Raw genomic sequence first — 26,606 nt, forward strand, 5'->3', positions numbered from 1 at the left:
TGCTTCTTTAACTTATATGCAGAGTACATCATGAGAAACGCTGGGCTGGAGGAAGCACAAGCTGGAATCAAGATTGCTGGGAGAAATATCAATAACCTCAGATATGTGGATGACACCACCCTTATGGCAGAAAGTGAAGAAGAACTAAAGAGCCTCTTGATGAAAGTGAAAGTGGAGAGTGAAAAAGTTGGCTTAAAGCTCAACATTCAGAAAACTAAGATGATGGCATCCAGTCCCATCACTTCATGGGAAATAGATGGGGAAACAGTGGAAACAGTGTCAGACTTTATTTTTGGGGCTCCAAAATCACTGCAGATGGTGATTGCAGCCACGAAATTAAAAGACGCTTACTCCTTGGAAGGAAAGTTATGACCAACCTAGATAGCATATTCAAAAGCAGAGACATTACTTTGCCAACAAAGGTCCATTTAGTCAAGGCTATGGTTTTTCCAGTGGTCATATATGGATGTGAGAGTTGGACTATAAGGAAAGCTGAGCACCAAACAATTGATGCTTTTGAATTGTGGTGTTGGATAAGACTCTTGAGAGTCCCTTGGACTGCAAGGAGATCCAACCAGTCCATCCTAAAGGAGGTCAGTCCTGGGTGTTCACTGGAAGAACTGATGTTGAAGCTGAAACTCCAATACTTTGGCCACCTCATGCAAAGAGTTGACTCATTGGAAAAGACCCTGATGCTGGGAAAGATTGAGGGCAGGAGGAGGAGGGGACAACAGAGGATGAGATGGTTGGATGGCATCACTGACTCGATGGACATGGGTTTGGGTGAACTCTGGGAGTTGGTGATGGACAGGGAGGCCTGGTGTGCTGCGATTTGTGGGATTGCAAAGAGTCGGACATGACTGAGCGACTGAACTGAACTGAGTGATGGGAAACTGGTTGAAGAGAAAGAAAAGCAATGAGCTGATGTAACTGGCCACCTGTAGAAGCAGGTAGGAGTCAAAGGCACTGTCTCTGAAAGGTGTAACCCTATTCAGTATTGTTCAGGCAATTGATACCTTGATGTAGTTCGGGTTTCTTATCCTGGGCTCTACGGCAGGTTAGCTGGCTAGCTCTGTGTTGCTGGAGGCTGTCTTGTGCATCAAGACAGCCTACTGTTTATGGCAGGCCAGGGACTGGGGTGCAGGAAATGGGACATCTGGGGCACACAGTTTAAGGAGGCACTTGCTTTCAGGGACCTGCAAGTACTGGTCCATCATTTGCATGACTCTGAGAGTAAGTGCCTCCTTAAATCGTGCATCCTAGGTGCTTCACTTGCCTCACCTCAGTCCTGCTTGTTTTTGCAGCATCCTTACCCTCTTCTCATTAAAGGCCGGTAGCAACCTTCCATTCCCCACCTGCTATTTTTGACCATGAAAAATGTCTCCAGACACTGGGGGAGCACCATCGCCCCAGCTGAGAACCACTGATATAGCCGCAAGCACAAGGATTTGTTACAGACTAAGGTTCTAATCCACAGGTCGTCTGGCTGGAGGTTGGGTATAAAAAGTGCTTCTGCTCAGCAAGGAGTGACCTTATCAGGAGCAGACACTGAAAATACCCCAGAGATGCTCCCCCCAAGCGAGAGAGGGCTCGCCTTCCGTCTTGGCGCCAGTGGTAGCTCAGAATCCTTAAGCTACTGCTTGATAACTGAATACAAATCCTTGATATAGGAATAGCAATTGAAGTCAACCTTGGATGCGCGGGGTCAAGCTGTGAAGTATGAAAGTTCACTGCGTGTCACAGGGCTGGGGTCTTGCAGCTGAGACGTGGGGCTTGGAGGACTCTGAGGACCTGGGTTCCAATTCAAGGGCCTGACATTTAATCTCTGAATCATGTACCTTCTCTGAATCTTCAATTATCTTCATCCATAAAAGAAAATAATGAAAATACCTACCTACAGAGCTCCCTTGAGGATTAAATTACATCTCATATTAGCTCACAGGAAAATAACTAGTATATTCTTTAATTCATGCAGCAAAGTTTTGCCCTAATGGAAGGTTTATGCCAGTTAAAAGAAGGGCCAATTATATGTATTTTTAATATTTAGTTATTCATTCATTTGGCTGCCTCAGGTCTTTGGTGCAGCATGCAGGATCTTTTGTTGCAGTGAGGGGCCAATTAGATGTTGTAAACGAATTTGTAAGTGTAGCAAGTCACCTGGGAAACGTGTACAATGTTGGGAGACCTGTGTTGTAAAGACCACTTGCCTTCCTGTCAGCTGTGTGATCCTCGTCACTCTTGCCAGGTCTCAGTCCCTCAGCAGCAAGATGAAGGGGTTAGAGCAGGTGGTCCTCAGAGTCCTCCTCCCTTCCACTGTGATTCCGTGCGTGGTGGCAGTAGACCAGGTGTCTTTGTCTGTTACACTACCTTTGGGCAATATCTTAGTCCCAGGATTCCCCCCGCATCCTTCTCTCTTCTCAGTGCCCACTTCCACCCTCCCACACACAGCCTCCTCCCAAATCACTCCCCAGAACGCAGTGAAAATGAGCCAATTTCCCGAGCTGCAGCACGCTTCTTTCCCAGCCAGAGTTCTGAGATTGATAATGATGAGACTGGCGTAGGCTTTGCTAGCTTTCCTCAAAGCCTTTCTCAAAGACTGACTAGCTCCCCTGCCTGATTCTGTACCACTTCCCAATGACTCCTTTGGTCAATAACTTGAACCATCTCTAGTGCCAGGAGGGAGGAAAGCACTCACGCCCCTCCAGCCGGCTTCTCCCCAGGGTGTTCAGGGTAACAGGTGGTTACAGAGGAGGGTGATGGTCTGGAGTAGCTCCACCCCTGGACTCCCCCAAAGGACTCATCATGGGAAAAGAGGCAGACCTCAGGGAGCCCCCACCATGTGCCAGATACTCTGCCCTTTAATCCTCCTTGAGAGGTAATGGCATAATCACATACTGAATTAGATACAAAATCTTTGCATCCCAAATCCAGAGGGAGCCAGGTACAGCGCAGTGACTTCATCAAGCTGGTTACTTGAACTTATCTTTCCTGGGCTGTGGGCTGTGGGCTGTGGACTCACCCAAGAGTGCTGTACCCTGGATCATGCCTAGTTCTCCATCCTCCTTCCCATTTAGACAGAAATAAACACAGGGATGAGCCTCCCGTGTAACATGACTTCATCGTACATAATTGTCAGAATGAAAACCTCCCGGTTGCATATTTGCACAATGCCAGTGATTACGGTGATTAAATCAATCAAGCCCAATTTCATAATCATCAAATGTATAATTTCCCATCTCGACAGGGCCCCAGCACATGGCATCCCAGCTGTCTGATACAGGAATCAAAAACACAGTATTAAACAAAACATTTGGGGCTAGAGTTAGGTAATTTGGTAAACTTAATGCCATATTAATAAGGGTGATAAGACAATAAAACTCCATGCAGATTTTGTATAATGACAATTAAATATCTGGTTTGTGATTTCCCCAGTGGTGACTTACTTCTGTAGCTCAAGTGTGAAAAACATTCCCACTCCCCCAAGAAATTGCCCCGCTGAGTGCTTTATTCCCAGAAAGAATCATTCAGTCAATCATATGTATACTTTAATTATATTATTATTGCTGCCATTATATAAGGAGCTTTGTAAGATGCCTTAGCGTGGGTTGTGCAGAAAGCTTGATGGCAATCTGTCCATCTGACTTTTATGTGCTGATTGATGCCTCAGGGGTCCCAGGCTAAGATCTTGAGCATCAAGATCTCTTTAAAGCACAGAGAACTTGAGATGGGAAGCATGACTTCACAGGCTCTATTTCTTCTCCATAGCTAGAGAGAAGAAATTGTACCAGAGCCAAGGGAGAAAAAGAAAGATTATATACTGCTTATTGTGCCTTTCACCTAATCCCATTCTGTTTCTCTACATGAGGCAATCATTTTCTTCATGCTGCAGTTGATCGTGTAAAAGTTTCCAAGTACTCAGTTTATTCAGTTGTGACAATCAGAGATCCTACAAATTTCTAGAGTTTGAAACTCTTGCAAGACAAAGGAAAATTAATTTATCCAGAATTGTGATGAGTGATTTTGAAGGTTACTGATTAGAGTAGGGAAGGGGCATATGGAGGAAGGGGTTTGGGCAGTGGCCATCAAAGTTTAACTTCTAGACCTCGGTAGAAGTTACAGTGGTATCTGCCTTATACTAATTCATTAGCTATATATTTGTTTTGCATATTTTTCTTTATGTTTTATTTTACAATAAAGCAGTCTTGAAAAATCACTGATCTGCAGATAATTTGTAAAAGCATTCCCCGTCTTAACTGGACTGAATGACCTAAAGATTTCTCCTTCCAAGGTAGGCAGAATGATGGTTCCCCCAAAGATGTTCATGTCTGAACACACAAAACCTTCCGGCCTCCTCTACTGAGGTCTCCAGAGCCAACCAAGGAAGGGGTTAAATGTTGGAGGACTAGATATTCCTGCCCCAGTGGAATTTGGAGCTCAAATTCTCTCCCACCTGGCCTCAAACAGAACAGAGGTATTATGAACAATTCTTCCATTTCCAGACCACTGAATCCTAAAACATCAAGCAAATGCAGCTATTGACTTTTCTAATATTGCTCTTGAAGATTAACGGATGTACTTCATTATCTAAATTGTGAGGTTTTCATAGAACTAATGTGGCCAGAATTGTCACGTTTTTACATCCACCCATGGACAATCTCCTGTTTTAGCTCTAGGTTACCCTTTCTCAAATGCTATTCTTTAAGTAGTCTCAAAACTTAGCACAGTAAGCAAACATGAAGTCTCTTTTCTCTCACCTCTCTCAGGCAATGTATAATACCATGAAAACCAAATAAAAAGATGGACTATGAAAGAAAACTATGCTTTCTTGAGATCAACTGCCTCCTTTAACAATTAACGATGTCTCTTGGCATGTTGACTAGATTAATTAATTAGAGATTGCAGAGTCCTTTAAAAACCACAACTCTGTATCTGTCATAAATATTATGACAGACTAGTATATTAAGTATTGTTAAATGATGCTAATATTCTTCCTTTTAGCATCTTTCAAATAGGTTTTTATTCCCTTAGTTTTTATTCCCACAGCCCCTGCCCTAGATACAGGCCTTATCATCCCTTATAATTAGTGCCCGCTACCTCCAAACTCTCTTTTCGCCAAACCACAATTTATGTCACAAAAAGAACAATCCTAAAATAGTTTTTTTATTTGTCTCTCCTGCAAGGCCTTCAGTGGCCACATGGAACCTATAATTATAAGTCCAAAGCAACTTATTTAACCAGCAAAACAGTAGATGGAAAAGAATTCCAGTTGCATGATATTCTTATTTTCCTTATCTGGTGCTCAAGGTCATTACCGCACGATGTATGCCATTGCATATTGCCCTGCCACACCCTTTGAGAACCTTCCACCTCAAAGGCCAGTTCACACAATGAGTTAAGAGCATGGATTCTGGCACCAGACTGCTCAGGTGGGCATCCAGCCTCTGCTCCTTGTGGGCTGTAAGACCTAGAGCAAGGAGATTCACCTCTCTGGACCACACTTTCTTCATTTATAGTGGTAGTGTTAGTTGCTCAATTGTGTCCAACTCTTTGCAACCTTATGGACTGTAACCTACCAGACTCCTCTGTCCATGGAATTCTCCAGGCAAGAAATCTGGAGTGGGTAGCCTTTCCCTTCTCCAGGGATCTTCCCGACCCAGGGATTGAACCTGGTCTCCTGCATTGCAGGCAGATTCTTTATCATATGAGCCACCAAGGAAGCCCTCTTTATTTATAAAACAAGGCTAATAAAAGCACCCACTTTCCTGAGTTACTGTGTAGATTAAATAAATTAATACATAAAGTTCTTAAAATAGCACCCCTGCCATACAGTAAGCACAAAATATTAAATAGGACTTTTGTTACTTAGTGTTGTAACCTCAGCACCTAGCACACAGATGGGGAAACTGAAGCTTATAGACTTTAATGACTTGCCCTAGAGCTGCCCGATGAGTCCAAGCTGGAGTTCCAGTCTACACATTTGACTTCAGAGCCCACTCTCTTGACAACCACATTATCCTGTATCCACCTCATCCCCTGGCTTCACAGAGCAGGGACTCCTTAAACCTTGCTCCAATTGCTTGCTAAAATATCTTGAACATTCTAACTTTTCACACACAGTTTGCCTGGCCTGGAATACTCCCTTCTCCTACAAGTCTCCCTAGTTTCTTATCAGTTCAAAGTGTTCCGTAGTGTTCTTCCTCTGAATTTTCATGGCTCTTTCACTGCCTGTAAAACTCACTGGCACTGACCACATCCTGTCTTGTTTTGTAACTTGTCTTTTTTATGTGCCTTGTTTCTCCAACAAGACTGTAAATCTATTGAGGATGGACTTTGTTTGCCTTACGGTTCTTTGTGTTCCCAGTGGGGACTAGGATGGCGCCTTGCCCAGAGCAGACTCTCCTTAAATGTTTGCTGATTGATAAATGGGCACAAAAGCAGCTAGAAATGGACAAAGCATCCTCTTATTCTCACCACTGCCCCTTTCGGGGCTTTAGCACATCCTGCCCCTCACTCATGACTGTGAAACAAGGAAGGGCTTGGGAGATGGAGGTTAATAACAGGCATCCTCCGTATTCTTCCCATATGTCTGTCACATCTGGTATCTTGGTGCAGAGGGAGCATCTGCAGATGAGCTAAGTGCATCCTTTTCTGGAGGTGCAAGAAACCTAGAGAGGCATCTTTTTTTCCCCCTCTGAATTTAGAACCATATGAAACTTAGAGAAAATAGGCAGAAGAAAATCAAAATAACACCTGTACTACAGGAAATGCAGACACATTTCCAATGTAGACAAAGACCAGGTTGGACAGTGTGGCTTTGATCTCTTGGCCAAGTGATGGGTTAATCTCCATCCACCCTCCTCCCCAGAACTGGGCAGACTTACCCGCCCGGTCATAAGCAGCACTGGACAACTGCTAGCCTCCCCCATGGGACACTGCCCTAGGACAGTTTAGTGTGTGGAAGAACAGAGGACATAGAGGCAGCTGGCTCTAAAGAGGAGACAAAGAGGATGGTTGGAGCATGCTCAGAGCCATCTTCCAAATTCACCGATGAACTCAGTCACTCCTCCTCCACTGAGAAGGCTGAATGAGGGCGGGATGAGGACAGGGGCATTTCTCTACTGTGTGTCCCTCTACATGGAAATACAGAATCCAGGAAAGAGAAGCTCCCCTGCGATAGCCTCCATCTGTCTTCACGCATCAGGCTTAACCATTATTTCCTTGGTCAGCCAGAAGTGAGGCCACCCTCTCAGGAAGAATAGTCAGCAGTCTATTAGAGCAATCGATCCTACTCTCATAGGACCAATCCTCCATTCAGTTCAGTTCAGTTGCTCAGTCGTGTCCGACTGTTTGCAACCCCATGGACTACAGCACGCCAGGCTTCCGTGTCCATCACCAACTCCCGGAGCTTACTCAAACTCATGTCCATTGCATCAGTGAGGCCATCCAACCGTCTCATCCTCTGTCATCCCCTTCTCCTCCCACCTTCAATCTTTCCCAGCATCAGGGTCTTTTCAAATGAGTCAGTTCTTTGCATCAGGTGGCCAAAGTATTGGAGTTTCAGCTTCAGCATCAGCCCTTCCAATGAATATTCAGTACTGATTTCCTTTAGGATGGACTGGTTAGATCTCCTTGCAGTCCAAGGGAGTCTCAAGAGTCTTCTCCAGTACCACAGTTCAAAAGCATCAATTCTTTGGTGCTTTGCTTTCTTTATAGTCCAATTCTCACATCCATACGTGACCACTGGAAAAACCATAGCTTTGACTAGACGGACCTTTGTTGGTAAAGTAATGTCTCTGCTTTTTAATAAGCTGTCTAAGTTGGTCATAGCTTTTCTTCCAAGGAGCAAGCGTCTTTTAATTTCATGGCTGCAGTCACCATCTGCAGTGATTTTGGAGGCCCCAGAAATAAAGTCTGTCACTGTTTCCATTGTTTCACATCTATTTGCCATGAAGTGATGGGACTGGATGCCATGATCTTAGTTTTCTGAATGTTGAGTTAATCCCCCATTACCAACTACTTTTCCTGAGTGGATACTCCTAGGACCTGTCACGGGCCTAGATTTTGTTCTGAGAACATTCTGGAATGAATCAGAATAATATTTCCATGGCCACCTGTTAAGGGTTGAATTTTGTCCTCCCTTCTGTCTTGGGTATTCCTTTGGAAGAGGTGTATGGATTCATTACATATTCGACTGTATTGTCTATAGATTATAAGATAAAGTCAAGCATGTATCTGCTGATACTTTTTAAGTTGACCTGTCTTCAAACTTAGAAATGTCTCTTAATAGTAGTAGGCTTCCCTGGTGGCTCAGATGGTAAAGACTCCTGCAATGCAGGATCCCTGGGTCAGGAAGATCCCCTGGAGAAGGAAATGGCAACCCACTCCAGTAATCTTGCCTGGAGAATTCCATGGACAGAGGAGCCTGGCAGGCTACAGTCCATGGGGTTGCAAAGAGTTGGGCATGACTGAACAACTATCACTCACTTTGTCTTCCCCAAAAGATTGAAGTCCTAACACAGTACCTCAGGTGGTAACCATATTTGGAAATGGGGTTATTATAAGTATGATTAGTTAAAATGAGGTTATACTGGATTGGTTATATTGGTTATACTGGGTGGGCCTGTAATCCATACACTTTTAGAAGATACAGAGACACAGGGAGAGAGTGCCATGTAACGACAGAGGCAAAGATTGAAATGATGTGTCTGCAAGCCAGGGAGTGCCAAGGACTGACGGGAGTCCCCAGGAGCTGGGAGGAAGCATGGAACAGGCTCCCCTCAGAGTCCTGCCAACACCTTGACTTCAGACTTCTAGCCTCCAGAACCAGCAGAGAATCCATTTCTGTGGTGTTAGTATTTTGCTACAGCAGCCCCAGTAAATTAGCATACCTCCCTGTATCCCCAACTGAAACTTTTTCTCACCCCAAACTCTCTGCAGACACATTCGTAATGTAATTCATCAACATCAAAGAAATAATGCTCCATTAAGGCATGGATTGCATTTCTTGGGAATGAGAATTCTCAATAGCCAAATTCTGAGAAATCTTTACTTTCTTCTTTCCAAAGTTGTATTCTTTCTTCCTAGCTATCAAAATAAGGATTCGACAAACTGGGAAATAACTAAGAAAAAGAGATTTATTTTGTTTTACTTATCTTATGCTTATAAAAGTTGCTTATTTTGGCTTTCAGAAAGAATTTTATTTCCACTTTACATTCAAGTAGCCTTTTTTTTCTGTGCAAAAAGATCAAATGGATTTTAATATTATATTAGTTTTAAGCTTTGTCAGCATCCATCCATCCTTAGACCATTTTCAATTAAGGTGTATGTGAAAATTCTGTTTTGCTCACTTCAACATTATTTAGTATGTGCATTCATGTGACTACCAGACCACAGTTATTATTTAGGGTTCTATTTCACTGTAGAACCTAGTTTATTTATCTCTCACCTGCTTCGTGGGCATTGAGATATTTTTCCACTTTTGCCTATAGTAAATAACATATCTTTGTATGTAGTTTTTCTACTCCTAGAGTATTTCCTTAAGTTTTTTCCCAAAAGATCTCACTGGGTGAAACCATTAACAGTGTTACCTGTTACCAAGATACTCTCACCAAAGACTGATACAGTTGACTGATACAAGCAATGTCCTCTGAGGAGGGAGTTCAGCATTTAAAGTTTCATTTGGCACATGTGTAATACCAAACAGTATGTGCTTCTCCAGAAACCTGGACAAGATTTTAAAATTGGCATTATAATCAAATAACTCCTGGAGCTAAACTACATTTATTTCCTACACCAACACAAGAGTAACTTCTCCCACGTATCTGACACATAACATCCTTAAGGGAATTATTAGCTATTTTTAAGGAGCTTCACTTTACTTTTACACTGAAATTCAGTATTACTTAGTTCTGTTCTCGTAAACTCTAAAACAGCAGGACTTGAGAGGAGACTGGCTGTTTTCACAGGGAGGAAAAGATAAAGGAATGACTTGATCTTATGTCAGAAAGGATCCCCAGCTAAATTCAACTCAACTGAAATGTTTGGATCATATGCTGTTTCTAATGAGCTACTGCTTTTTCTATTAAAAGGAGGAGAATTGTGGATTTGATGTTCTTTCTTACTGTCTTTCGGTAATTTGGGGAAGGAAAGTATAAAGAATAAAACTATGCATGCCAAGACAGTTCAGATGGGGGAATTTTTCAACAAATGGTGCTGAATAACCACATGCAAAAGAAAGAAGTTGGACTTTTTCCTTACACAATATGCAAAAACTAACTCAATTTGGACCTTAGCCTAAATGTAAAAGCTAAAGCTACAGATTTCCCAGCAGAAATCGTAGGAACAAATTTTAATGACATTAAAGGATTTAAATCCTTTAATGACTAAAGGATTAGGCAATGGTTTCTTATAAAGCACAGGTAAACAAACAAATGAAAAATTTTAATTACATCAAAATATAAAATTTTCTGTATCAAAGGACACCATCAATAAAATATAACCCACAGAATAGGAGAAAATACTTGCAAATCACACATCCCATAAGGGGCTTGTGTCTAGAATATGTAAAGAATGCTTACAAAGATAAATAACCCAGTTTTTAAAATAGGCCAAGAATTTGTCTAGACATTTACCTAAAGAATATCTACAAATAGCCAATGACAAACTGCCCAACATCATTAGTTGTTAGGGAAATGCAAACCAAATCTACAGTGAGATACCACTTTACACCCACTGGGATGTGAAGACAGACAATAGCAAGTATTAAAGAAGATGCAAAGATGCTGAAACTGTCACACATTGCAGGTGGGAATATAAAACGGTGTGGCTTTGGAAAACACAGTTCCACACAAAAAGGTATACAGTCAGTGTTCACGGCTGCAATCTTCTCAAAAAGTAGAATAAACTCAAATGCCTACTAACTAATAAATGTATAAATTAAACGTGGTGTATTCATACAATGGAATGTCATTCAACCATTAAAGGGAATGAAGTACTGTTACATGTTTTAAACAAGAATGGACCTTGAAGACATTACATTAAGTGAAAGAAGCAAACCACAAAAGACTGCATATTATATGATGGTATTTATGTGAGATGTCCAGAATAGAAAAATCCCACCATTTCTACAGAAAGTAGCTAAATGGTTGCCTGAGGCTGGGTGAAGTGCAAAACCTTGAATAGGGAGTGACTACTTACTGGTACAGGGTTTCTTTTTGAGATATTGAATGTGTTCTAAAATTAGGTTGTGGTAATGGTTGCACAACTCTGAATATACCCAAAACCGTTCAACCAAATACTCTAAATGGGTACATTTTATGGTACACAAAACATATCTCAATAAAGCTGCAAAATTTTTTTAATTTGCCTAATCCCACCACTAGAGATAATGTACTTAACATTTCCCACATCTATAAACTTTGCAGATCTCCCTCAATAAGGGTTTAGTGAGTGGTGAAGGAGGATGTCAGGTTGTGTAACTCTAGACAAGTTATCTTTTCTCCTCTGCATATTAAGTCTTGTTGTTACTTGTTGTTTAGTTGCTAAATCATGTCTGACTCTTTTGCAACCCCATGTACTGTAGCCCTCCAGGCTCCTCTGACCATGAAATTTCCCAGGCAAGAATACTGGAGTGGGTTGCCATTTCCTTCACCAGGAGTTCTTCTCAATCCAGGGATCGAACCTGTGTCTCTTGTATTGGCAGGCAGATTCTTTACCACTCAGCCACCAGGGAAGTCTAGTCTGTTTATTATCTGCATTTGAACCAAAGCCGTAGATGGTAATATGGGAGAATTACTAGGTTAAGTCAAGGGCCAGACTGTAATCACTGAATCCCCTTCTTTTCACTGTTTCTCTAAACAGTGAAACAAGTTCAAGGAGTCAAACTCCTTTAGAGGAAACATCTGAATCCACCTGTTTGTTTCTCTTCATCTCATTTCTACTGCTCTACAAGCGACATCATTTCTCACCTAGATTGTTGCTGCTGCTGCTGCTGCTAAGTCGCTTCAGTCGTGTCCGACTCTGCGACCCCATAGATGGCAGCCCACCAGGCTCCCCCGTCCCTGGGATTCTCCAGGCAAGAACACTGGAGTGGGTTGCCATTTCCTTCTCCATTGCGTGAAAGTGAAAAGTGAAAAGTGAAAAGTAAAAGTGAAGTCGCTCAGTCGTGTCTGACTCTTAGCGACCCCATGGACTGCAGCCTACCAGGCTCCTCTGCCCAGGGTATTTTCCAGGCAAGAGGACTGGAGTGGGGTGCCATTGAGAACCCTTAAACAGTTGACTCTGCCCACACTCTTGCCCTCCTTGACATCCATCCTCTACCTAGCAGCTAACCTTTCTCCTGCTTAAAACCCTTCTCTGTCTCCTCTGATATTTAACTGCAGTTAGATTTCTGTAAAGGGACTCACAAGATGATGTATTTCTGTTGACCCTTCCAACCCCAGGACCTTTCACGTCCCTCCTACCCTACCCCACCCTCTGTCCCAACCACACATCATTTCTTTCAGTTTCTATTACATAACATTCTCTATTGCTCTCTTTTCTAGGACTTTATACTGTGGCTCTCTCCAGCTTAACAATTTCTACCCCCACCTCCCTCTCCCCACTCCCAGTTCCCATCAGGAGTCTCTGTTCAGTCTACTCTTCATTCTTTAGGAATCATTTGGATGTCTCTTTCTCTGAAAGTCTTTCCTGACTCTCACGGCCCTTGCTAAGAGCTCTCACAGAACCCTGTACTTCCCCATAATAAATAACATTTATTGCATTAAATGGAAATTGACTATTGACTTACCCCAACCCCCTATTTACCAGCTAAGAGACTTTAGGCAAGCTACTTAACTTCTTCATGTTTTCATATGAAAACTGGAGACTAAAAAAAAAGTACCTACCTTATTGCCTTGTTATAAGGGTTAGATGAGATATTTCTAAATCATTAAGAACATTGCCTGGCACATAATAAATCTAGACTTTAAGCCTCTAGAGATGTTTAAAATCTTATTTACTGTTGTATTCCATATAAGTATCGTTGAATGAACAAGTATAGCAATCAAGTCACCAAGTAAATATACAGAAAACTCAAAGCTAGTTTAGATTTTCAAGATCCAGGAGAGATAGCAAATACTAAATAAAACAAGTTTCAGGGAAAGCAAGAGAAGATAGAAGCAAGAACAAAGGTAGCAGTTAAATCACTGGAGAAAGGTTACTCAATGAATAAAACTTGGAGGGCTGGTTAACCATTTGGAAGAAGGTGAATTGAGAATTTATCCACAGCATGTAAGTAATTTTGCACATAACTATGAATGGAAAATGAAAATCTTAAAACAACTATGTGTAAACAAAACTCAGTATTTGTCTGATTGTCGGGTATAATAGATCTCTATAAGCGTGACATAGAAAGTAATACTTCTTTTTTCAAAATTTATTTATTTTTAATTGAAGGATAGTTGCTTCCCAATATTGTGTTGGTTTCTGCCACACATCAAAATGAATCAGCCATAGGTATATATATGTCCTCTTCCTCTGGAACCTCCCTCCTGTCCCCACACCTCTCTAGGTTGTCACAGAGCACCAGGTTTGAGCTCCCTGTGTCACACATCGAATTCCCAGTGGCTATCTGTTTTACATATGGTAGTGTATATGCTTCCATGCTAATATTAAAGTAATATTTCTCATTAAATATTTAACATGGGAAGATGTTCTCTATAAGCTTAGAGCTCTGTAGATGAGTTGTTAGGAACTCAGCCTCCAGAGGCAGACTGCCTCCATCCAAATCCTAATTCTATTGGTTACTGTGATGTAAATTTGGATAGTATACTTAGTTCTTAGAACCTGGGTCACCTCATCTAGCAAATGGAGACTGTCATCATAATAGCAACTATACAATGTGTTATGAGAATTTAATGAGATAAGATTCACATATCAAAAATGACATAGAGTGATACCTAACAGAACCTATTTTTTCTTGTAGTTTTACATATATATATATATTTAATTGAAGTAAAGTTGACTTACAATACTATATTAATTTCAGGTGTACAACATAGTGATTCAATATTTTTATAGATTATACTCCATTTAAAGTTATAAAATATTGGCTATATTTCCTGTGCTATACAACATATCTTTGTAGTGACTGAACGTATTTTAATAAAATAGACATATATAAAATTATGTCCGATGGTTACATCTGAGATGGGGTTATAGGTATTTCATTTTTCTTCCTTTTAGCTGTACTTTCTATTTTTTCTACAATGAGCATGTACTGCTTTTAAAATAATAAAAATATTTTTTAAGTTTCAAAAATTATTATAAAATCTCATTGTAGGAGACTATTTGCAGTCGTGCAAGAAATATTCATCATCTATTGTAAGAGGAAAAAGATTTATAAAATAGTATTTACAGAATAATTTACATTGTGTGAAAAATACTTATTTAATGTACAGATGGTCTGTATTTTCTCTGAAATAAGAAATAAGATACAAAGAATGACTTAAACTTTGAAATAGCTGTGGGGAATGAAAAGGGGCTGATTAGAAATGTATCTTTTTATTATTTTGTCATCTTTTAAATTGGCATATAATTGCTTTACAATGTTGTGTTAGTTTCTGCTGTACCACATGAATCAGATATGTGTATAAGTTTATCTCCTCCCTCTTGAGTAGAGATATATCTTTAAACAATGTGTGAGCTGAGATGAAGGGCTTACTGTATTAAAAAGTTTACAATAATAGTATGAACTGTTGTGGCCCTTAGTGCTCAGAAGTGCAGGTCAGGAAATAGAGACAGTCTAGCCTAAGGCTGGTGAGAGGTGACAAAGGAAAATATCATGCATAGGAGAAGGTCTAGAAGGTCATGCACCAAAATACCAACTGTGGTTATTTCCAGCTGTTGGGATTATGGTTGTATTTTAAATTTCCATCTTTAACCTCTCTTGTCTTTCTCTCTCTCTCTCTTTAGTTGCTAAGTTGTGTCTGACTCTTACGACCCCATGGACTGTAGCCCACCAGGCTCCTCTATCCATAGGATTTTCCAGGCAAGAATACTGGAGTGGGTTGCCATTTCCTTCTCCATGGGATCTTCCTGACCCAGGGATCAAACCCAGGTCTCCTGCACTTCAAGCAGATTCTTTACCCACTGAGCTACCGATTAATTTTTGAAAAAAACAACAACATGAAATTATTAAATTGTGCAAACAAAAGTAAACCCTCTGCAGAACTTGTCATCCAGAGGGAATCACTTGTTAACATTTTGGCCACCATCTTTTTCTCTAAGTGCACGTACACACACGTGGTAGATTGTCACTTATAACCTGCTCTCTAAATCAGAATATAGACAGTCACAGAGCCTAGTTGTGTTTTTTTTTTTTTTTTTTTTCTGGCTATTAAGTCCACATACGCCACATTAGGAGGAAACCTCTTAAGTTCTGGCCAGCTACCAAACTGTCTAAAAATCTCAGGGACTTTCTCCTTCCAAAGGGCATAAATTTTGCTATCAATGCCAGGAATTGTGGGAATTGGAAGACGTCATCAATCCAATTCATGCTGTTCATTTTGTTGCCATGTGGTGTCGCTGCTGAAGACAGGGCCTGCACAGTTCAACAGATGACACCTCTTACCTGATCACCGGGTAAGGGGTCCTTGATCGCCCCAGTACTCACCCACCCTGCTGGGTGTCTCGGCTTGTTTTCCATTGCCCAGTCAACACCCTGCCAAGGATAACAATTGTGCCAGGGTGTTTAGGTCTGAAGATACTGAGTAGAGATAGAAAATATTATTGAAAAAGAAAGAGCCACATGCTGAGTTCAAACCAACCCCACTCTGTGTATTCTGGTGCTTGTGTTGAATTCAGGTCATCACGCTCTCCTCAAGGTAATTTTATTCCAGGTGGTGGGGGGTGTCTTACTGTGCTTCCCCACTAATTCTAATACCCAGCATTTCCCCTGCTGTGACACCACATCAAGTATAGGGTTACTAATTATTTACATATGTGTACATCTTCTTTCCCAGACCAAAAAAGGCTCTCACAAAGTGGACAGCCAACATTACATTTCTCTGTCCAGTGTCATGCTAAAGTCAACTCAGGCCTGTTAGCAAAAGTCAATTAACAGAAATGTTGTGAGCTGATCCTTACAAACAGCTGTTATATAAAGTTAAGTTACATAAATGTACAATTGAATATATTGACAACAAACTTAACAATTACCCAAAACTTATCACTTCCTAGTTACCCCCATATAACTAATGAATACCTGTACACTTGAGGTTTTTGCATCTATTATACCTGTAGGATTAAAACACAATATCATGGTGTGCTACTGTGTGTCACTTCCCAGCTTTGTGTTCAGTGATGCCATCCATGTTGGTAACCTGAAATCAGTCACAGTAGGGGTATTTCCACTATGAAAATCAACAAATACTGCCAATCAGCTCCCCCTCACCCCGCCCCGAAGCTAGTTCTTTAACCTTTACCAGCATGTCACTGATAGTCTGTGTTCCCAGCAGCTAGAATGGCAGGGTGCCCAATGAATCTTGGGTGGATGGATGGATGGATAGATGGACAGATGAATGGATGGATAATGGGAGAGAATAATGGACAAGAGGCACATTTCAGAGCCTTGGAGACAGAAATAACACCCACGAGAGGATGTTAGCTAGGTGGGGCATTTAATTTTCTGCTCTTTCCCTTGCAGCCTGCCCAGCCAACAACCTCAGTTGTTCTATTTCCTTCTTTGTTGGTTTCTCATGTTATGTTCTTTCATATTGTGCAAAAGAGTGCAATATAGCACAGAAAATGTAGTCATCCTATTTCTGAATTCAATGTTGCCTCATCACATTTCAAAAGAGGCATACGTTTTTCATTCTAGCTCATTCCACTGGAGACAGTGGTGTGGCAATGCACACTGTAGAATACAGGAAACTTGCCATTTACCACTCACTACATATTTACCACTAGATCCAGCGGAAGGTAAGCAGGGGTGGAGTCCTTTGTGGCAAGGTTATTTTTACCACAAGTTCCGTTCACATGTGCCATCTATCCCAGTGAGTGCAGAGAATAGGGAACTAAATATTACTACTGAAGCAGAGTAGTCTGTGTGTTAGGTAGGGGCCAGCGAAAATCTTATCCAGAAAATACAAGAAGGAAGGAAGGAAGGTCTGAACTTTTTCTCACCAAAATTTCATAACATTCCCACGAAATTACCCTTATACCAGTTTTTAATATTTCTACTAAGAGTCTTTTATATAGTTTTATTTTATGGTTTAAAAAGAAGAGAGGAACCAAGAAAAAGACCTTCAGGGGCAGAAGCCTGAGGCAAAGTGGTGGAGGAATATTTATTATAAACACTTGCTCTGAAATTCCTTATTAAACACCACGAAGGGGATCCTTTTATGGAAGTCTTACCTTTGTCAATAAAATCTGACAATGTCTCCTCTAGTGGTGGACAGGTAACATTGTGTAAGACATCTGTTTAACTGTAAAATGCATGGATTAGCTAATTAATTTACATGAGAAAAATCAGTCCCTCTGTCACCAGGGCACAGGGTCTGCAACACAGGTTCTTCCGAATGTTCAAAACCAGATCAGGTCTCGTGTGTTTCCACCCTGTATTGGGAAGTGGGCTAAAGTTCGTTCATGGGCAGAGCTTTGTTCCCAGCCATCCTAACACTACATGACCCAGTGCCCACCTGCTGCTTTCCCGGGGTCCTCCCACACGTTGATAGGAACCTTCTAAAATCTCTGATCTCAGTGAGATCAGAGAACTTCAGGGAATCCTTTACTCATTCATTTAGAAAATGTCTGCGGAACACTGGTTCCTACTAGGCTTGAAATGAAGACGCCAAGGTCTTATTGACCTTTGCCCTCTGGGATTCTCCCAGTCTAGCAGAACAGACTGGATTAAAAATGAATACATGACCTAGATCCTGCAGCGTCTGTGCTTGTTGTGTAGAGGTGTCTGCTTGTGCTATGTACTATGACACATCAGAGGTTAGCATAGCAAATGAAAGATTTCTGAGAAAGCAGCCCCAATGCAACAAACTCTATTCACCCAACTCTGTCCCCCTTGCCTGTGAGATATCTCCACAGTGGGGCTTTTTTTTTTTTTTTTAGTTGAATATGTTTTCATGTTTGTGGAAGAGTTCATTCATCCCTTGAAAACTTCTCTGGCATGGCTTCCCCAGTCTTGACTCACCTGTTTTTTGAAAGTGTTTTGACTTGCTCTAGCAACTCTGCCCATCACATGTGCCTGCTGCCTAAGGACCTAGATCCTTTGTCCTAAATCTTCCCATCGATAACTTGAGGGCAGTCATACTGAACTCTCTTAATTACCTCATCAAAAACTCGGAAGAACAAGTGACAGACACTCCTCAATTCCTTAGGAGAAACATGCCTTCACTGGCATTAGAATTATCTTCATAAAGAAAACCATGAGACCCTAGGGAGGTGCAAAAGCTGAAACAGGGCCCAAATTTTCCCGAGGGTGAGGAAAGGATTGTGGGTGAGGAGGGAGGGAGGAAGAAAAGAGAAAGAATCTTCCTTTTAAACACACGTTACCTCTCCCCTCACAGAGTTACCTGGTCCAAACAGGAGCTTAACAGAATTAGTATTATCAGATAATATCTGTAATCAATATTAGTTCATACTTTTGCAAAAAGCTTTTCTTAGAGACAGTCCAGTGAAAGAAACACCACCAAGTGCTATTCCAGGAACACCTGGTGCTTGGCTCGGCACCCTGCTCCGCGGGAACATCAGGGACGAGTATAGGATTCTGAACGTAACACCCGAGCCCTGTGTACGAACCAGGCAGCTGGCTGCATGTGCAGGTTTTACCACCAGGTCACATCTAGGTCAAGAAGTAGAACTTCCGCCTCCACTCCCTCTACCCCACCACATGCAGTCCTTGACACCTCCTCTTTTTTTTTTGTACTTTGTTAAAATGATGAAATTTTGGATGAAATTTTATGAGAAATGATCTCACCTATCAGCTGAGAGTTTAACATTTTCCCAGTGGCTACCCTTCCATGGGGTGGACTGGGGCTGCCACCCCCTGCCCCCACCGAGGGCAAGGGTGACTGTCCTCCTCAACTCTCGCTAACCTCTGGGGGCCTTTCTTCCACCTCAAGGTGGTTCAGGAAGCAGCTGCCTGTCACCCCACCACCACTCCAGGTTTTCATGATATTAGCAGACAGGAAGTTGACATTTATACTGTTTCTGCCATGTCCACACAGGACAAAGCCTACCTACTCACATCCATTTATTTACCCCTGACCCATTTTCTCCAAATTTGCTTGCTTCTTCGCTGACGGCATGACTAGAAGCCTGGCCCAACAGAACTACTTCACAAAACCTGACTGGAAGGTTATCTGAGGAGCACGGAGACCCTTTCCACTGAGACCCTTCCCCTATACCGAGGCTGAACTTTTGGGGATTTTGGTTTATAGCTGTTGGGCAGCTCAAGATAATGGAAGAAGTCTCTCAAACCTGCAGTAGAAAATGACTTTCAGAACCTCCCCACTCAGGACAGTTTCATGAGGCTTGTGTTTTCGCTTTTGATTCCTGTGTGTTTGAAGGGCTGGCTGCTTTCTGCTCACCTTGCACTAGAAGCTGCAGTGCTTTTTTCTTCTTGCTTTCTTTCTCCTCCTCTGGCCTCATCACGTCTTGGTCTCCTCCTCTGGTCTACGCCCTTGTTTATAAGGCTGGGTTCACTGATTCAGCTCTGTTTGTGGTCTGAGAGAGGATGGGTGGCATTTTCAACCTGTTGTCACACCCAATATAGCACTAGGGAAAAAAAAAATGGTCTTACTTTGAAGAGGTAGGTAAGAGGGATTGACACAATTGTGAAGAGATGAAACAAACCATAGATTGTTTTTTAACACCTCTCAGCTGAAGAGAAATCTGAGAGCAGGAACCAGAGGGAGTAGGATGGAGAGGAGAGGAAAGAGGAGCCCAATGCCTCAAAATAAAGGTCCCTCAGTCATAACAAAATTTCTCCATGGGCAACCTGAACTCACAATTAAAGAGGAAAATTTTTTTTGAAATGTGCATGCTGATTAATAACTACAAATTCCCGTGGACAATAATTTGAGAGAGACAGAGAGAGCTGCCCTGACGAGGAAGCTCAGCTCATCCCCTCACTGCTCCAGGTTATGGCCATGGTTAAGCACTGAATTTAGAGTCACAGTGACTTTTTCTTCTGCTCCTCCTCCCACTCCTCCTCCCCCTCCTCTCCTCTTCCTTTTCTTTTATCTTTTCTCTCTCTATCTTCCCTTCCTCCCTCTCATCCTCCCTCTTCCTCTCTCTCTCCCTCTTCTCCTTCTCTTTCAGCTAGCTTTTTCTTTTAGTTAGAGGCAAGAGACTAAATGGTAGCCCTGTTTTTTCCACTGAAGTTCAGAGCAGCTCAGTGAACTATAAAGCGCCAGCACTGGATCACCCTCTTTCTCTACCAGCTCAGTGGTATATTTTGGGCACACTCTTTTCAGGGAGGGAAGCGGCTGGCGATACCCCACTTCTTTAGAGGGAAAAGCTTTGAAACCACAGTCAAGTTGCTAGATTGGGGACCTGGAAGAAGAGTTTGTTGTTGTTATTGTTCAGTCACTTGGTCGTGTCCAACTCTTGGCGACCCCACGGCTGCAGCATGCCAGGCTTCCCTGTCCTTCACCATCTCCCGGAGCTTGCTCAAACTCATGTCCATTGAGTCAGTGATGCCATCCAACCATCTTATCTTCTGTCATCTCCTTCTCCTCCTGCCTTCAGTCTTTCCCAGCATCAGAGTCTTTTCCAATGAGTCGGCCGTTTGCATCAGATGGCCAAATTATTGGAGCTTCAGCTTCAGCATCGGTCCTTCCAATGTATATTCAGGATTGATTTCCTTTAGGATTGACTGGTTTGATCTCCTTGCTGTCCAAGGGACTCTCAAGAGTCTTCTCCAACACCACAGTTCAAAAACATCAATTCTTCAACTCTCAGTCTTCTTTATGGTCCAACTTTCATATCCATACATGACTACTGGAAAAACCATGGCTTTGATTATACGGACTTTGTCAGCAAAGTGTTTCTCTGCCTTTCAATACACTGTCTAGGTTTTTCATTGCTTTTCTTCCAAGGAGCAAGTGTCTTTAAATTCTGTGGCTGTAGTTGCCATCTGTAGTGATTTTGGAGCCCAAGAAAATAAAGTCTGTCATGATTTCCATTGTTTTCCCCATCTATTTGCCATGAAGTGATGGGACCAGATGCCATGATCTTAGTTTTTTGAATGTTGAGTTTTAAGCCAGTTTTTTCACTCTCCTCTTTCACCTTCATCAAGAGGCTCTTTAGTTCCTCTTTGATTTCTGCCATTAGGATGGTGTCATCTGCATATCTGAGGTTACTGATATTTCTCCTGGCAGTCCTAATTCCAGCTTGTGATTCATCCAGCCTGGCATTTCGCATGACGTACTCTACATATATGTTAAATAAGCAGGCTGACAATATACAGCCTTGACGTACTCCTTTCCCAATTTGGAACCAGTCCGTTGTTCCACGTCCAGTTCTGTTGCTTCTTGACCTGCATACAGGTTTCTCAGGAGGCACATAAGGTGGTCTGGTATTCCCATCTCTTTAAGAATCTTCCACAGTTTGTTGTGATCCACACAGTCAAAGGCTTTAGAATAGTCAATGAAAAAGAGTTAGAAAATGGGAACTTTGTCCCTCCTGCACAGGACTGCACTCTTTTTCAGTAGACAGGATGCATTGATCATCTTTCCTTTTACCAGGCTTTGTTTTCACTGATCCTCTTAATTGTGATTTACACTTCAAAACAAAACACTAACGGAGGAAGGAGCCTGCTAAGAAACAAAGGAGGAGTCGTGATTTTTTCATCCGTGATTCTCTATTTTCTCCATCCAAATGGTTCAATTCATTTAGGTCTTTCGGGGTGGCTTCAGCAGGTCTGAAGCTCATCTAAGGTGAGTCGGGAACCTGGGAGTCAGTTTCAGTGTGCCGAGGGCTTATCCAGGGCCTGCTTCTGCCCTGCTGTGTTCATATAGCACCCAGAGCCAGATTTCTGAAATTCAGGAGGGCTGACATTTCAAATCAAGGAGTGTTTTGGGTATCCTCCCACAGAACCTTAAAAAAAAAAAAAAAGATACAATCTGGAGGTACTTTGCTCCCCAAAGAAAAATATTCTTCCCTTAGCGTCATGCTTCCTTTTCTTTCCGCTTCCTTCCTTCCTTCAGTGTGGTTTTTGAAAGAACTCTTTCCCCAGATTGTTTTTCTGTCCTCTGTATAATCAGGGGTCATGGAGACATATCTATTAAAGGGAAGCCCAGTTTGAAAACTGGGAAGAGTTTTCAAACACATTTAGCCAAAATCAGAATACAGAAAGTCCCAAATTTTAGCTCCTTACTTTTGTTGCTATCCTGGAGGAGAAGAAATTCTGAAGCTAAAAAGAAACCAGTCAGGAGATGATGAATAGATCATAGCCCACAAAAACAGTACATGCAAATGAATGGAGCTCCTGGGCCCTCCCTCTGCAGATGCCCAGACACCATGCGCTTCAGATTCCATAGCTTTACTGGGTCCTCGACGCCTGCTCTACTTAACTTGCACCAGCATCTTTAACTGTCTAGAAAACCCAAAGTACATTTCAGAAAACTGTGTACCTTCATATATCTAAAAGATGTTATTAGTTTTAAAAGTTACAAATGATGTCATTTATATACAGCCACGTAATTTAGATGATCGTTAACATAATAGACTTTTTATTTTTTTTAACACCAAAAACGTTTTGTATTGGTATATAGCCGATTAGACTTTTTAAAAAAGAATTTCTAGTTTAAGGTCATTAGTATCTTAGCTTAGTATGTAAGTCAGGCAGGTAGGACAAATCAATATTCTAGAAGGACTCTTTTTAAATTATTATTTGTTTGTTTATGGCAGTGCTGGGTCTTCATTGCTGCCCCAGGGCTTTTCTCTAGTTGCAATGCACAGGCTTCTCACGGCACTGGCTTCTCTTGTTGCGGAGCACAGGCTTTAGAGCGTGGGCTGGGTAGTTATGTGCAGGGGCTTAGTTGTTCCGCCGCATAAGGGATCTTCCTGGACCAGAGATCAAACCCATGTCCCCTTCATTGACAAGTGTCTTATCAACTGCGCCACCACAGAAGTCCCAGAATTATACTTATCTCATGAAAATCTATCAGGAAACCGATGGCACATTTTATTAGAAATGTTAGATACATCCATAAGGTGCTGCTGTTCCTACCACACAACAAAGGTCTACTTCAGCCCAAGTTTGGGACAATTTCCCTTCTTAAAAATGTAATTATTTTTATACTTGAAATTCTTTTCTGATCCTTCTATCACATTTCTCTGTTAGAAAAACTATGTGCACACATATTTTCTTTTTTATTGAGGAACAATTGATATATGATGATGTGTTAATTTCAGGTGTATAACATAGTCGACACTTATATACATTGTGAGATGATCACGATAAATCTAATTATCATCTGTCACCATTATAAGTTATTATGATAATACTGAGTGCATTTCCTATTCTGTATATTACATCCCCATGACTTATTTATTTTTATAACTGGAAGTGTGTGCCTCTTAATCCCCTTCACCTATTTTGCCCATTCCCCCCACTCCAACTGCCCACCTCTGGCAATCACTAGTTTGTTCCCTGTGTCTATGAGTCCGTTTCTGTTTTATTTTTGTTTGTTCATTTGTTTTGCTTTTTAGATTCCATAGAAGTGAAATTTAGATTTCATTTAAGTGAAATCATACAGTATTTGTCTTTCTCTGCTTGACTTGTTTCACTTAACATACTACACCCTCTAGGCTCATTCATGTTCTTGAAAATGACAAGATTTCATTCTTTTTATGGCTGAGTAGTATTCTATTTGGAGAAGGCAATGGCAACCCACTCCAGTACTCTTGCCTGGAAAATCCCATGGACGGAGGAGCCTGGTAGGCTGCAGTCCATGGGGTCGTGAAGAGTCGGACGTGACTGAACGACTTCACTTTCACTTTTCACTTCCATGCATTGGAGAAGGAAATGGCAACCGACTCCAGTGTTCTTGCCTGGAGAATCCCAGGGACGGGGGAGCCTGGTGGGCTGCCGTCTCTGGGGTCGCACAGGGTCAGACACGACTGAAGCAACTTGGCAGCAGCAGCAGCAATATTCCATTGTGTATATAAACCACATGTTCTTTATCCGTTTGTCCATTGATGGGTACTAAAGTTGTTCCCATATCTCGACTATTATAAATAGCACCGCAATGAACATGCAGATACATATATGTTTTTTGAGTTAATGTTTTTGTTTTCTTCAGATAATCTGTATCTTCTTGTTGACATTTTCCATTGTGAGACTTTCTTCCCATGTTTAATTTCCTTTAGTTCTTTAAATGCACTTTGAATAGATGATTTCAAGTCTTTGTCCTAGTAAGTCTAATACTGAGCTTCTTCAGGGACAGTTTCTGTTGACAGGTTTTATGTTGTTTTGTGTGGATGGCTCATAATTTCTTATTTCTTTGCATGTCTCAATTTTGTGTTGAAAACTGGAAAATTTAATTAATATTATTTGGGAACTCTGGAAATCAGATTCTCCCCCTTCCCTAGGATTAAAAAAAAAAAAATCTATGTATTTGGCTGCACCAGGTCTTAGTTGCAGTATGTGGTTCTAGTCCCCTGACCAGGGCTTGGACCTGGGCTTTCTTCATTAGGAGAGCAGAGTCTTAGCCACCAGAGAAGTCCCCTAAGGGTTTTGTTGTTGTTTAATGACTTTTCTGAACTAGTTCTGTAAAGTCTGTATTCTTTGTTATTTGAAAGAATAACACTGAAATCTCTGCTTACTTACTTAGCAGTCAGCTAATGTTGGACAGAGATTTTTTTTTTAAATGCTTGAAACCAATTTAGTCTTAGCTTTTGCCAGGTCACTTTGTGTGTAAGCTGGGACATACTCTCAAACTCTCACCTTATAACTTTGCCTTAACATTTCCTTCCTGCTTCTTCAGAGCCTCAAGATAAGACAGGGGTGACTGTTTATGGCCTTTGAAGATCTTTTCTTAGCATGTGCACAGCCTGGTCATGTATTCAGCCTTACACATGTTTGGTCTTCTGGATTCCCAGGAATACATCAGAGCTTTTCAAGTCCCCTATAGCTATTTCTTTCCTTAGCTTTTTTTTTCTTAAGATTTTGGTTCACCTACTGTTTTCCCACAGTTCTTTCCACCACCCTGGGCTGCTTAATTATTCCCCAGTTGTCTCTGATTTTCAACAAACAGACCCAGGAAAGAAGCTGTTCACTCTGGGCAAATCTGAGTCAAATTCAATAAAGACAGTCTGGTAAATGGGGTCTTCCAGGGACCCAACAGACAAGTCAAATCATGACAATTTTCTGAGGAAAGGGGCTTTAAAGAAGCTCGAAGCCCATTCCCTAACCACTCCAATGACTGCCAGTCTGCTGGTTTTCACTGTACTGTAGGCTCTTGGTTTTCAAGGCTACAACAGAGCTGGGGAAGGCAAATCACCCAGAATTTCATTCAGCCTGTCCTTTAGACTTTCCCAGCACCTGTAGTAAGCAACCTTGAGTGTGGCTCCTACAGTTGAGAGATACCCCTAAAACTGGGAAAGGTGAACAGGAAGACTTTGAAGCCTCTGGGGGGAATGTCACCCAACAAGGTGGATATACTCTCTTGCAACGTGAAAATAGGAATATTGTTAAAATCATGTTTCTTTAGTCCCAGCTCCTTATCCATGCCATCCTGCAGTTAGGCACATTTTATGTGCATTTTTACAGTCAAAGTTATCCAAAGATAAGATTATTTCTGGCTCTGTGGGTTTTTTCACCTTCTTTTTCTTTCTTGATTCCAAACTCTCCTCACAGTTTCAATTCCTCTCTCATACTTTGTTCTCCTTTCTGTTTCTAAGATGCCTAATTATTTCAGATTCCTCCCTGCTCTGAAGTTTTTGTACCTGAAAATTAAATATTTTGAAATACTTTCTGGAGGAGTGGGAAATTCTCCAGAAATGGGTACAGAGAGAAGATTGTGAAGCTCATCCTGTATTGAAATGAAAGCTTACATTGGATGATGACATTTTCCCATCAGTGTGACTTCCTCCTTTAAGCACTTCACAAAAGGTCATTTTTTTCTAAAACAGCAAATCATGCAGAAATGTTTAGTAAATAGCCAATCATTATAACTTAAATTCTTATTCTACAAAATAATATCTTATAACATGTTGATTTTCACATGTTCAACACAACACACACATAATCATTTATGCATTTACTTAAATGTTTCCCACTGTGCCTAAAATATAGTAGATGTTCATTATCAATTTTTCAAATAGATAAATGGATGAATGAATTAATGAATGAAGGAGTAAATGAATGAACACAGAAATGGGCAAGTAGAGTGTCTCAAAGCAAGGACAAGACCTTGATATTTGCATACCTGGTACTGCTGCTGCTGCTGCTAAGTCACTTCAGTCGTGTCCGACTCTGTGCGACCCCATAGACGGCAGCCCACTAGGCTCTTCTGTCCCTGGGATTCTCCAGGCAAGAACACTGGAGTGGGTTGCCATTTCCTTCTCCAATGCATGAAAGCGAAAAATGAAAGGGAAGTCTC

At 41.5% G+C, this 26,606-nt stretch overlaps 1 protein-coding gene and 1 long non-coding RNA gene across 5 annotated transcripts in view; one reads left to right on the forward strand and one right to left on the reverse strand.

Annotated features, from left to right (window-relative positions):
* The window catches only part of RIPOR2 (RHO family interacting cell polarization regulator 2), a 212,917-nt gene that overhangs the window by 68,624 nt on the left and 117,687 nt on the right, over positions 1-26,606 (forward strand). The gene's annotated exons all lie outside the window — the stretch shown is intronic.
* On the reverse strand, positions 1,780-22,259 carry LOC133236605 (uncharacterized). 2 transcript variants are annotated; one of them, XR_009732937.1, is made up of 4 exons: positions 20,551-22,236; positions 19,584-19,770; positions 16,464-17,465; positions 1,780-16,361 (listed from the first exon to the last, which is right to left on the reverse strand). It is a non-coding gene; the product is annotated as an uncharacterized LOC133236605 (long non-coding RNA). The 2 variants fall into 2 exon arrangements; XR_009732936.1 differs by having other exon boundaries at positions 1,780-17,465; positions 20,551-22,259.

The sequence above is a fragment of the Bos javanicus genome, chromosome 23, assembly GCF_032452875.1.
Source record: "Bos javanicus breed banteng chromosome 23, ARS-OSU_banteng_1.0, whole genome shotgun sequence".
Lineage (NCBI taxonomy): Eukaryota > Metazoa > Chordata > Mammalia > Artiodactyla > Bovidae > Bos > Bos javanicus.